Below are 12,752 nucleotides of genomic sequence, written 5' to 3'. Positions count from 1 at the left end.
CTCTCCATGGGATATTCAGAAAAGCTCAGAGAATACACTACCGTAGAACTTAATTTCTTTTAGCCTGGCTGTTTGAGATCCACTATGACTGGAATACTATTTTGGGGGTGACATTTGTGTTCTATACCAAGCAGAAAAAAATAAGTATATTAGTAGTATAAAGGAGCTTGTAGGAAGGGCTTACTTTATTTTAGAGATTAAATTCTTTTCAGGGGCTTTAGACACACTGATTCATATTAAAATAATAAATGTGCTAATTTACAGCTGAATCGTTTTAACTCATTAAGCCAGTACCACAAAGCCTCCCATTAGCCACGCCACATTAGTGGTGAAGAATGATTATAGGTGTTGTCCTAGCACCCCCATAGTCAATCAGCTGGTGTAGGGCTGGGCTGGCCTTGAAGGGAATCGGAAAGTAAAAGATCTTTCTGGAACATCTTTCTCTCTAACTTCTCCCCACCCCCCCAGCCCACCAAAAGTGTTCAAGAGGGTTAGGTTTCATGCCTTAACCCCTCTGAAATGTTTCCCTGGCCAGTCGCCTTAAGAAGGATCAAAGAAATGAAGCATGCTTTATTATGGCACTTGTAACATCTTGTTATAACAATTTTTTTTAGGTTTCTCTCCTTGCTAGACTGTAACTTCTAACCAGTAAATTTTTATGAAGTAAATTAACATATAATTAACCAAAGCTATAAATGGTGCTATTATACCTAATTCAGAGTCATTAACACTTAATAAGCTAGCTTGTAAGCTCCTGGAGGGCAAAGAGTAGATCTTATTTAAGTTAATTCCTGGGTTTTAATGCAGTGTTTGGCACGAAACGGTCACTTCATAAATTGTCATGAAAAAATGGTGACAATCTCTTAACTGCAAAGCAGCAAGCTCTGATGGGAGAATCCTGACCTTGGTGGAGAGTAGACTGTTGCATGGGCATCTTTCCAGTCACCCCTGGGGCATGTGGTCTCTCACCAGAGCCCCCAAAAGGAAATGTTTGTTGGACTCAGCAAACAGCTCCCTGACTGTCACTGGAGGAGTCCAAGCAAAGTCAGAATGCATAAAGTTGCTGGGTAAGGGTCCCTTTGTTGAGTGGAGTATGTGGGCTCCGAGGTCCTATGGATCAGGCACTTTTTTACTCCGTCGCTCACAGTGACAAAAGTGACCTGTCATTATCATCCGTCAAGGGCTCAGCATCACCAACAAGGCAACAGGAACATTTTCCAACATAGAACGTGAAAAGCTCGTGGCAGCTAGCTGGGATGTTCAAGCACGTAAATCAGTGCCCATCTCAAGCAGTCAGTGTGTCCGTGCCTCACCCTGAAGATGGAAAGAACCGCATCATCGCAGTCACGTATCAAACCTCCAGCTGCAGCCCTCACCTGCACATCCTGTTAGCGACTTTGTCCTGGTGATCTGTCTCTCCTGTCTGAGAAGCTGTGCACAGACAGACACAGGTAAACAAGAACAAGATGTTCACGGTGAACAAGAAAACATTGCAAAACCTCTCGTCCTGCTGGAGGAGGTCATTAGGCTGCGTGTCGTAGATTTTGCATGAGTTAACTGAAAGAGGGAAAGGAAACTAGCACCGTGCAAATCAGCTAGGGAGGTGGAGGGAGGTGCCCGGAGGGCATGATGTTTCCACAGTCAGCTGGTTTACACTGGTGGTTTAGAAAAAAGAATATTCTTTCATCTCCATTCCTAAGGGAAAGGTTTGTTTCAGAAGTGGAAGGAAACTTTGCGATTCACTCTTGCTCCTGTCTAGTGCTGATGGGAGGCTGTGGGGTAAAGAGAGAGAAGGGGGTTACTTGTAACGCAAAAAATGTTTACACTGTGGAATGATAAAATATAAAATAAGGGAAAATAAATAAATGATTGATTGGTTTAAAAATAAAAACAAAAATAAGGAATACTCTACCCCGTAGTGATGAACAATTAGCTTCAAAATAACAAAAAGAAATGAATGGTGAGAGAGGAGAAATGGTGGAGAATGGGGAGAAGAGGAAAGGGGAGAATGTGCATGTCATTCTCTCTTTCTGTCCCTGCTCTGGCCACTCAGCGACACTTTGCTGGAGGCATGGCAGCCCCCACGGCCGTCCCACATCAGTGAACTGCACCCCGACACGTCCAGCTGCCCAGATCCAATCCTTGCCCCTCTATTTCTCTTCCACCCATGTCCCATCCATCACTAGATACAGTTGCACCCCCAGCAACGAATCCCAAACCAGGTCCTTCTCATCCCTTCTGCGTCCCTGGTCCCATCTGCCTGGCCACTCTACCAGGACTCTTGCCTCTGCAGCCTCCTCTGTGCACAGCATTAACAACAAACCTCTGTTGCTCCCCAGCTCCAAACCCCTCAGTGACTTCTGTCACTCAGAACAAAGTCTAAGGCCTCATCAAAGCTGAGGTGGCCATGTGGGATGGGCCCCCGGGGACTGGTCTGTCCCCCTCTCCTAGCAGCCCTCTCATGTCCAGCCTCCCTGGCCACATATTTTTCGTCTCCCATATCAGGGCTTCAAATATACTGCTCCCTCTGCTGGGATGTTCTTCTCACAAAGTGTCCCCTGGCTCACTCCTAGTATCAGTCAGTTTCTCTGGAGAAACAGAACTAAAGCGATTTATTAAGAGGAATTGTTTCACTTGATTATGGAGGTTGAGAGGTCCCACAATCTACCGTCTGCAAGCTGGGGACCCAGGAAAGCTGGTGGTGTAACTCAGTCTGAGTCTGAAGGCCTGGGACCCAGGCTACCGAGGACGTGAGAAGATCGATGTCTTGGCTCCCGGGAGCAGACGGGGAGGGAAAGGGGTGAATTTCTGTCTCCTCCACCTTTAGGTTCATTTCAGGCCCTCAACAGATTGCATGAGCCCACCCGCACTGGGGAAGGCCTTTACTTTATTGAGTTCACCAATGCACATAGTCATGTTATCTAGGGACACCCTTGCAGGCACACCCAGAAATACTGTATAATCTGGGCACCTCGTGGCCCAGTCAAGCTGACATGTAAATTTAATCATCACACTCCCCAACTGGATTCGGGTCTCTGCTCAAACGTCACGATTCAGGTCTCTGCTCAAACGTCACCTCTTGGTGTGACATTACCTGCCATCCCCCAAAAGGGCAACTTCTCTCTTTCTCCCACCCAATCACAGTCTAGACCCCTAATCTTCTTGTTTCATTTCACATATCTCTACTTGATATTATATTCTATGTTAATTTATTGTCTGTCTGCTCTACTAGAGAGTAAAATCCAAGAGGCAAGGACTTTGTTTTGTTATTGTCTATATCTTCAACAACTAGATGATGTCCAGCACATAATCAGTGTTCAATATAGCTGCTCCTTGACTTATGATGGGGTTATGTCCAATAAACCCATTCCTAAGTCAAAAGTGCATTTAACACACCTAAACTTCCCAACATCATAGCTTAGCCTAGCCTACCTTAAACTCACTCAGAATATTTACATTAGCCTACAGTTGGGCAAAAATCACCTACCAGAAAGCCTATTTTATAATAAAATGTTGAATATTTCATGTAATATTATTGAATACTGTACTGAAATTAAAAACAGAATGATTGTGTGGTTCCCACTGAATGCGTATTGCTTTTGCACCATTGTAAAGCTGAAAAATCATAAGCTAAACCATAAAAAATTGAACCATCATAAATTGGGAACTGTAAATACAGTTGGCTCTCCATATCCGTGGGTTCCGCTCTATGGTTTCAGCCAACAGTGGGTCTAAAATATCCAAAACATTTTAAAAACTAAAAAATAACAACACAAAAATAAAAAATAATACAAATAAAAAAACAATACAGTATAACAACTATTTACTGTAGTTACATAGCGTCTATATTGCGTTATGTATTATAAATAATCTAGAAATGATTTAAAGTATTCGGGAGGATGTGCATAGGTTATATGCAAATACTATGCCATTTTATATTAGAGACTTTGGCATCCATGGATTTTGGTATCCATAGGGATCATGGAATCAATGCCCCATGGATACCGAGGGATGACTGTGCTTGTTGAATGGATATGTGAATGAATGACTGAAACGTGCACGTTTGCTCCCCTTTTCTTCAGTTTTTGTGTCTGAGTATCCCTCCTCTGCCCCACACAGTGCCTAGCACTTGGGGAGATCCAGACTGCCTAGAAAGAAAAGCAGCTGACATTTTACTTGCTCCTTTTATGTTCCAGGCACCAAGGAGTCACTTTTAACAGTGTTAGTAGTTCCTCCATGACTACTTGGGTAATGATCACATCACCGGCTCCCTTTATCACTATGAAGTGGGAGTGAACGAGGGGCGTACAGCTCTTGGTGCTTGCATTAGTCCTTTTCTGTTGCTTATAACAAAATACCTGGAACTGGGTAATTTGTAAAGAAATGGTATTTATTGTTTGCAGTTTTTGGAGGCTGGGAAGTCCAAAGTCCAGGGAACACATCAGGTGACAGTCTTGTTCTTGTTGGTGACTCTATTCAGTGACTCAGGGTGTCACATGGTGAGAATGGCAGAAGCAGAGAGAACTAACTCGTCAGTCCTTCTTTTAAAGCCCTAGAACCACGTCCATGTCTACCATTAAACCATCAATGGATTAATCCATTTACTAGGGCATGGTCCTCACAGTCTAATTGCCTCTTCGAGGACCTACCTTTCAATTACCATAGTAGGATTTCCCACCCTCTCAACACTGTCACAGTGGCGGCCAAGCCTCAATAAGTTTGGGGGGCATTCAATCTACAGCAGCCCCCCTTACAGGAAAATGTCCTTATGAAGAGTTGATTCCCAGGCCTCCTTAAGACAGTGACCCCCCTGTATGTAAGTCATGCCTTCTATTTTTCTTTCATGTCTAAAGAGATCTTGTTTGTTTACAATGAATATTTCATAGTCAGAAACTCACCTCCTCAACTTGAAAAGACCTTGGGCTAGTGGCCTTTTTTCCTAATCTGGAACGAATTTTCTCTTACTAAATAGAAAATGGTCTAGTCCTACTGAACGGTGTTGAGATAAAAGGTGGCCTTCTCCCAGTCTGTGCACCCTTGGCTGGCTCTTGTCTCACCCTTAACCAGCCCTTCACAGCTCTACCCACTCCACTTCCTACCTGACAGCTTCTCACTTACATCTTAGTCGCTCTACCTGCCTAGGCAGTGCCTTTGTTTATTGGGGAGGGGTGTGGGCAAGTTCATACTCATAAAGCTGCCATTGATTTTAGTAGCACTGCTCAGAGCTGCAAATGACATTGCAAAGTTGTGAGAATCTTTGGAATTCCAATGGATTCTAGAAAACACAGGAGCCACTATGACCATCCCTGAGGGGTTCCTGAAGTTGTTCTGTTGAAATGGTGACCCTGATGGTGAATGGTAACAATTCTGCTCACCCCACCCTGCCCCAAAGTCCTATGATAATGCAGCATTTTGTGTATATGCTGTAGATTTAAACACATAATACAACTTCATGGTATGGAAAAATTAATTAAATATTAAACCCAGTTTAAAGTTTAGTCTGATCTGATTTGGTTGTGCCCAGTTCCTCTTAACTAAAAGTTCTTGGTCTTTCAGATACATTGCCTTCCCCACCTCTTTCCCTCCCTAAGATGGTCTAAGAAGCCAGGGTGAGGCTTACACACACCACATGTGTTAGGGAAGAGGTGGGACACTTAGCAGTGCTCTGGTCTACCTGGGACCTGCTCACCCTGCTAGCACTTGCAGCTGAAGCCTACAGCTGTGTAACTTGTTGCTCAGCCTCTCTGTACCTTGTCAGAGCCAAGCCTGCTGGGACTACACCCCTTCTGAAACCTGGCTGTGACTCCCCCTGGTCTGGTCCTGGACGTCTATAGTAGCCCTATGGAGCCACCTCAGCCCTGCTACTGTGACCTCTGCTGGTCACCACCTCCCTGCAGACTCTGTCAGTCATTGGGGTCTGGTATATATACCACCTGAACTGAGGAAGGACCAGGTCAGCTAAACCAAAGCCTGCTCACCTGACCATCCATCCCATGTGGCCACGTTGACATTGATGTGGTGGCACCTCAGGTTGGTATGGGGCAGTAGATTACTGTGGCTTCCTTCCGGAGCCCCCAGCTGAGGAGAGGGGAAAACTCCCCTTGCTCAATCCCCCCACAGTTCCTCAGAGTGGAGTGGAGGGCTGTTCTTTTATCTCCCTTTGGTCATTGAATCAGTTCCTGTGGCTGCCGTAACACATACCACAAATTGGATCACCTAAACAACAGACATGTATTGTGTCCCTGTTCTGGATGCCAGAAGTCCAAGATCAAGGTGTTGGCAAGATCTGTTCAAGGCCTCCCTCCTTGGCTTGTAGATCTTCTGTCCACATGGAATTCTCCTGTGTCACTATGTCCAAATTTTCCATTTTTCTAAGGAAACCACTCATATTGGATTAATAATGTTATTCTAACTCAATTACATTTTTAAGGCTCTATCTTCAAGTACAGTCATATTCTAAGATACTGGGGGTTAGGACTTTAACACATGACTTTTGGGTGGACAGTGATAACCTACTTCTGCCATAGAGGAACTCAGATTGTAGCATTATCCCCACCATATAGCTGTCATGAGCAAAGAGGTTACCGTCTCTACATTACAGGGATGACTCTGTAACCCAAATCATCCCAGCTTGATGGTTGATATGCCAGCAGAGGAGAGAGAGGTGTCTAGAGAATCCTTTATTCAAGCTCTAGCCTAGTTGCAAGACTATTTCCTTTGTACTTAATCCTAGTTTATCTGTCAAAAGCTGAATATTAATTGTATTCTCTCTCTTTGCCTTTTTTTCTGGGATATTCTTTGTTACACCTCTTTTCCCTGTGTAACAGAGATGAAAAAAAGAATTATGTGATTATTCAAGCACTATTTATGCATTGAGGCCCGGACGGACTGCACTTCAGTAATTTCCATATTAGGAGGAGCAAAACTAAATGTGTCAGCCCCCTCCAAAGTTAACCTCTCCCTTTTATTGTAAAGACAAGGAAGTTTTACAATAAAATTCAGTTGATTTAACCATTACAAAAACACAAGGATATGGACAGAATTGCGGCCAACAAATGGAAAACTAGTAACATCATTGAAATAAGCAAAGTGACATTCCATAATGAGATTTGCAAAAGGTTAAGCTGATCTACCAACGAAAGCTTGTTCTTAGCAAATACTGTGTTTTCCTACAGCAGTTTCCTCAGTATTTTTACATAACAATAGAGCAACTTAACATATCAATCAGTAGGTTAACTTGCTCCAAACACATCTGTCCTTGAGAGCCAGCAACTTTGATGTGTTACAATTCTATATCCACAACAGAGACTTTAGCCTGGGGAAAGTTTCCTACCTTTTGCAAGGTTAACATTTCTAGATGTAATTTTAAGAAGTTATGCTAAACCTGAAACTACAAGGCTTTGGAAACTAGGCCCTGTGAAATACATTTGCTTTACAAATGTTAGTATACTCCACAATTCTTAATCTTTTCCCAATATCCACCCCCTTTCCTCAACCCACACCTGCCCCCAGGCCAATAGATACTCCAGACCCACTAGGAGGAAGGTCAGCCAAGTAGAAAGGCAAGAAATAAAGTATTACCAACCTTTACCCTATTACCCCCATGGCAATAAGTTGATAGGCAAAAGCAGCAACCTCTGCAGGAAAGAAACTACTCTGTTGCTCTCCCACCTGCCAAACTGATTTTTGGTCAAGTATTTATTGAAATCCACAATAATATTACTTGCAAAGAGAATCTAGTGTCTAGATGGGAGATATAAAATCAGGGGGAAAAATTGTAATTCAGCAGAGGCTTGGATTCAGGAAGCAAAAGAAGTAAGAATAGCTTTGGACAAAAGGTTGGAAGCAGATATAGATGGGATAAGGAGGCTGGAAGTCTTTACACACCGTTTTCTCCTCTGCCTTTCTCGATCCTTTTTTTCCTCCTCTCCCTGCTGCATCTCTGTTTTAATTTTCCTTCTGAAGAGCTTGCCTTCAGGCCCTGGAACTTCACGAGGGAACGATTAACTTAGATTGACTATATATGAGTTAAAAGGGCTTTTATGCATTGATGTATAGATTTAACTAACACCTCCATTGTTTTATGTTTCTGATTTTTATCTTAAAACTAATGCAACACCATCAGAAGAAAACTTTGACTCATCGTCCTACTATTTTAATGTAACTAATTTCATTTTTCTACAATACCCTCTTGACACGCCCATCTGCATAAACACTTCTGTGAAGCCATGAAGTGTGGGACGCATACTAAATACATCTTCTGCCTCTTGCACCCAACATTATAGCACAGACATTTCCCACGCAACTACATAATGGACATCAAATCACTTTTAATATTTGCATAATGTCACAACACACTGATTTCTATTTCTTTTTAACTGATTTTCTTTGTGGCACAATTAGTATCTAGTTCTTGAGTTTAACAACAACAAATCATTAGACATGTTGGCTCTTTTTTCCCATTGAATTGGTGTCTTGGGTGACCTTGAAGCAGGATTATGAACACTCCTATGGTTTCTGATACGTATGTGTGTGTGTATTCTGAGTTTTCCAAACACGCTGCCACACAAGTAAAATTATATCACATTTCTGGTTTTACAATTTGGGCCTGACTAATCTGTATTATATTTGTACTGTATCAATACATACTTCTGAGTACAGATACACCAAATTTATCCGTCTTCTCGTGAACAGTCAGTGCTTTCTTGGCTTCTGAGAGCTACAGATTATGACCGAGGGCAGGATTTCTGTTCCCTCCTGTCCCCAGGACACCCTCGGACGGCACAACACTAACAAACGCATCCAGCTGGATTCCGCTGCGTGAGATGGAGCATGGGAGGTGAGGCGGTGTCTCTGGTGTACTAATGTCTTTTTCCAGAATATTCTATAGGCGGAAGGAGTAGGAAGTGTTGTCAAGGCCTGAGAAATAGGAGCCAGCTGCTTCTCAGAGCTCTCTAAGGAGATGTGGGGTTTCCTTGGGGACCACTGTGTGTCCTCTTTCAGGTGAAGCCACAGTTTAAATATCTCACTAGTGGAGTTCTAAGGGGAAGTAGAGATTTGATTTTCTCCCTGGCGCTTGCTGCCAACTCTCAGATATTTTCAACAGCTGGCAGGGCTGCCAACAAATGTGTCCAGAGAGGGAGGGATTCGGTAGCAAATGAAGATGGAAAAGGCGGGACCTCCTTTCCTATCCTTTCTACCTTCCTTCCTCCCTCCCTCTAGCCCTCTCTCCCTTCTTTCCTTTTTTCTTTCTTTTTCCATTTTAAAGCTTTTTTTTTTTTTTAAAAAACCCAGAATATTTTTCCTTCAAGGAAAGAGCCAAATTTAGGCTGCACACTTCAGAAGAAAAGGTGCTGCCTTGCAAGGAGCAGTAGAGTGTTCCAGCTTCTAGAACCTTCCCCACAGCTGTGCGCTGGCAGCCCCGTCTCTCTCCCAAACCTTTTATCCGCTAAGAGCAGATCAAGAGGAAAGAAGTCAGTGGGTGATGAACAGCAAGAATTTGGACTCAGTGTGGCACCTTCTTTCTAATCATCGGTGGAAGGAAAATCAAACCCTTCTTCTCGAAGTGGTGGTGATGAGGCTGGCTTGGCTCTGATGAGGAAGTGATTGCATTTTACCCCCGAAGTGGCACCAGGTTGAATGTGGATGACCGTATCCCCTGTGTAGACCATAAACCACGTTCAGCGAGGCTTAGACCCGTGCATGTAACAAGCACTCAGGAACGGTTGTCACTGGTGCACGCCAGGACTGGTGTCACATGAGCATTAATCCTCATCTTCAAGACATGCTCCAAGCCATTGCACCATGGTCCCTGGGCACAAGCTGCTCTGTCTTCCTGTCCACACTGAGTCCATAGAAATGATAGAAAATATACTTTGAAAAATTGGTATTTGCCCCCCAAAATTAGAAAGAGAACTTATAGTGACTTGGAAACTTGAGAAATCTTAATAAGAAAATAAAGGAAAGCCTCAGATGGTGGGTGCATGCATGCACACCCACATGCATGTGCACGATCAGAGGACACCCGAGTGCCTGTGTCCTGTGACCCGGGGCTCAGCTCTGGCACAGTGAGACCTGTAGTCTGAACATATGCCGTCGAGACTAACACTGCTCAGACCCTGGCTGTCTCAGAAAATACAATTTTTCAATAGCAACAGATTCTTCATTGGTAAAGCTGGAAGTCAGAACATCAGGGAGGAATATCTTTAAAGCTCCAAGGGAAAAAAATGTGAATCTATAATTCTATATCTAGCCAAATCATTATTTATTTAACAGTGGGGGTGAAATAAAGACATTTTAAGTTGTGTAAGATCTTTAGATTCAGCCTGAAAAATTAGTAGAGGGTATATTCCGGAGTGAAGATACAAGAATCCAGCAGCAAATGAGTAAAATATATTTTGGGTTTCTTACTTTAAAAAGCCTTTCATTATAGATAGGGACCTAAATTTGCAGATAATATCAATGTAGCAGCCAAGGGGGTAGGAAGTGGGCGTTGGAAAGTCTGCACATCAGAGGGAAATAGAAAGTCTCAGGGCTCCTGGCTTGCAATGAGGAAGATCATATCAAGTTGAACCCTATGGAATTACCATTTTTGGAAATAAAAAATGCTCTAGTATTGGCAATTTGACATGGTTTGACCAAATAGATACAGATCGACTCTATAAAGGTATCCACAAGAAGAGAAATAGAATATACAATTTTCAAATCAGTGGAGGGGGAACCTGAGAGTATTTCACAGGTAAGGAAACAAATGCATTTAATAAATTGCTCTGGATTGGAATCCTGGCCCAGTCCTGACTCCCAGGACTGCAAGCTTACTTTAAAACAAAAGGAAAGCACAAAACCACCAAGCAACCACAAAACCAGTACCTAATGAGCAGAACAAATATCCCACCACAGCCCTTCCTTGGCAGCCCTGGCCTATCTCTTGCTCTTGCTGGGGGTTACTTCTTTGGCAATAGGAAACCCACCCTAGTGGCCCACTCCAGACACTGGAAGTTCCTTCCATGGCCACCAGAAATGGATGAGCAGTGCAGACTGAGTGAAGTTATGTCCCTGGGGTCAGCTGGTCACACGTTCTAATCTGTAGGGGGCTCTAGACTCTTGCCCTCTGCTCTCCAAGGGGTGGAAGCTCAAATTTGTGTTAGGGATAAATGGAATCTTTGGGCCTGACCCCCACCCTCCCACACAGAGAGGCAGTGCTTCTGGTAGGGGGGTCGAGGGGCTGTCAACCCAATGTCCTTGTGCTTTCAGTGGCTCCTCTCACAGTCGGTGCTCTGAACAGGTAGAATCAGGCTCTGGTTTGTGGGAAGTGGCTCTCAGCACCCACCCCCTCCCAAGCAAGGAAGAGCAAATGGCAGTCAGGGCAGAGTCTGGGGGCATCCCCGAGGTGGCTTCTGCTCCAGCCCAAAAGGTGCTGAAGGGGCTCATCGTGTGTGTGTGTGTGTGTGTGTGTGTGTGTGTGTGTGTGTGTGTGTGTGTGTGTGTGTGTGTGTGTGTGTGTGTGTGTGTGTGTGTGTGTGTGTGTGTGTGTGTGTGTGTGTGTGTGTGTGTGTGTGTGTGTCAGGACAGGCCAGCAGGCTGGAGACCCGAGGAAGAGCTGAAGTTGCAGCTCGAGTCCAAAGGTCATTAGGAGACAGAATTCCTCTTTCTTAGGGGATCTCAGTCTTTTCTCTTAAGATCATCGACTGACCAGATGAGGCCCACCCACGTTATAGAGGGTAACCTGTTTTACTCGAAGGTCACTGATTTGAATGCTTGTCTCATCTAAAAAACAGTACCTTCATAATCATGTCCAGAATGATGTTTGACCAAATATCTGGGTACTGTGGCCTAGCTAAGTTGACATGTAAAATTAACACCGTCCTATGTTTAGGGTCAGTTCATCAGGGAAGAGCACAGCTAGGGACTCCCACACTCCTCGTGACTTCAGGGCTCAGTAAATGGGAGGATGAGGTTCAAGGGTTCCGAGTCCAGTTCTTGGCCCTTTCGTGAACAGCAACAGAGCATGCCTGTATCTCCCTCCCACCTTCCCTCTCTTTCCTGAAATAACACAATGAATGTTCTCAACCCTGTGGTTAACAGGAGGTAGTTTGGTGTTAGGACAAAGTTGTACATATTGTATGTTTGTGTCTCCCCCCAAATTTATATGTTGAAATCCAACTGAATGTGATGATATTAGGAGGTGCAGCCTTTGGAGGTGATCAGGTCATGAGGGTGAGTCCTCATGATGGCATTAATACCTTGTAGAAGGGGCCCCAGAGAGCTCTCTTGCTTGCCCTGCTTCTGTGAGGACACAGCTAGAAGGCGGCTGTCTGCAAGCCAGGAAGAGAGTCCTCACCAGAACCCGACAGTGCCAGCACCCTGATCTATGACTTCCAGCCTCCAGAACTGTGAGAAATAAATGTCTGTTAAGACACCCAGTCTATGATATTTTTGTTATGAGAACCCAACAGGACTAGGACAGAAATTCACCACATTTGGTGACAGGTACACCTGGCTTTGAATGTCAGCTCCACCATTTGTTAATCATATGACCCTGAGTAAGTAACTGAATCTCTCAGAGACTTGGTTCATTGGAAATATATTGTGAGGTTTTAGGAGATAATATGGACAGTCCCTGGCACAGAATAGGCAATTCACAAGTATTGGTTTCCTCTATTTATCTGTAAGGTAAGTTAGCTAAAAGGGTTTTCAGCAATAAATATAAGCAATAAATTTCATTTTCTTATAAATTACCCAGTTCTAGGTAT

The sequence above is a fragment of the Cynocephalus volans genome, chromosome 18 (assembly GCF_027409185.1).
Source record: "Cynocephalus volans isolate mCynVol1 chromosome 18, mCynVol1.pri, whole genome shotgun sequence".
Classification (NCBI taxonomy): Eukaryota; Metazoa; Chordata; class Mammalia; order Dermoptera; family Cynocephalidae; genus Cynocephalus; species Cynocephalus volans.
The sequence above is the reverse complement of the archived record's forward strand: the minus strand, read 5'-3'. Positions refer to the sequence as shown.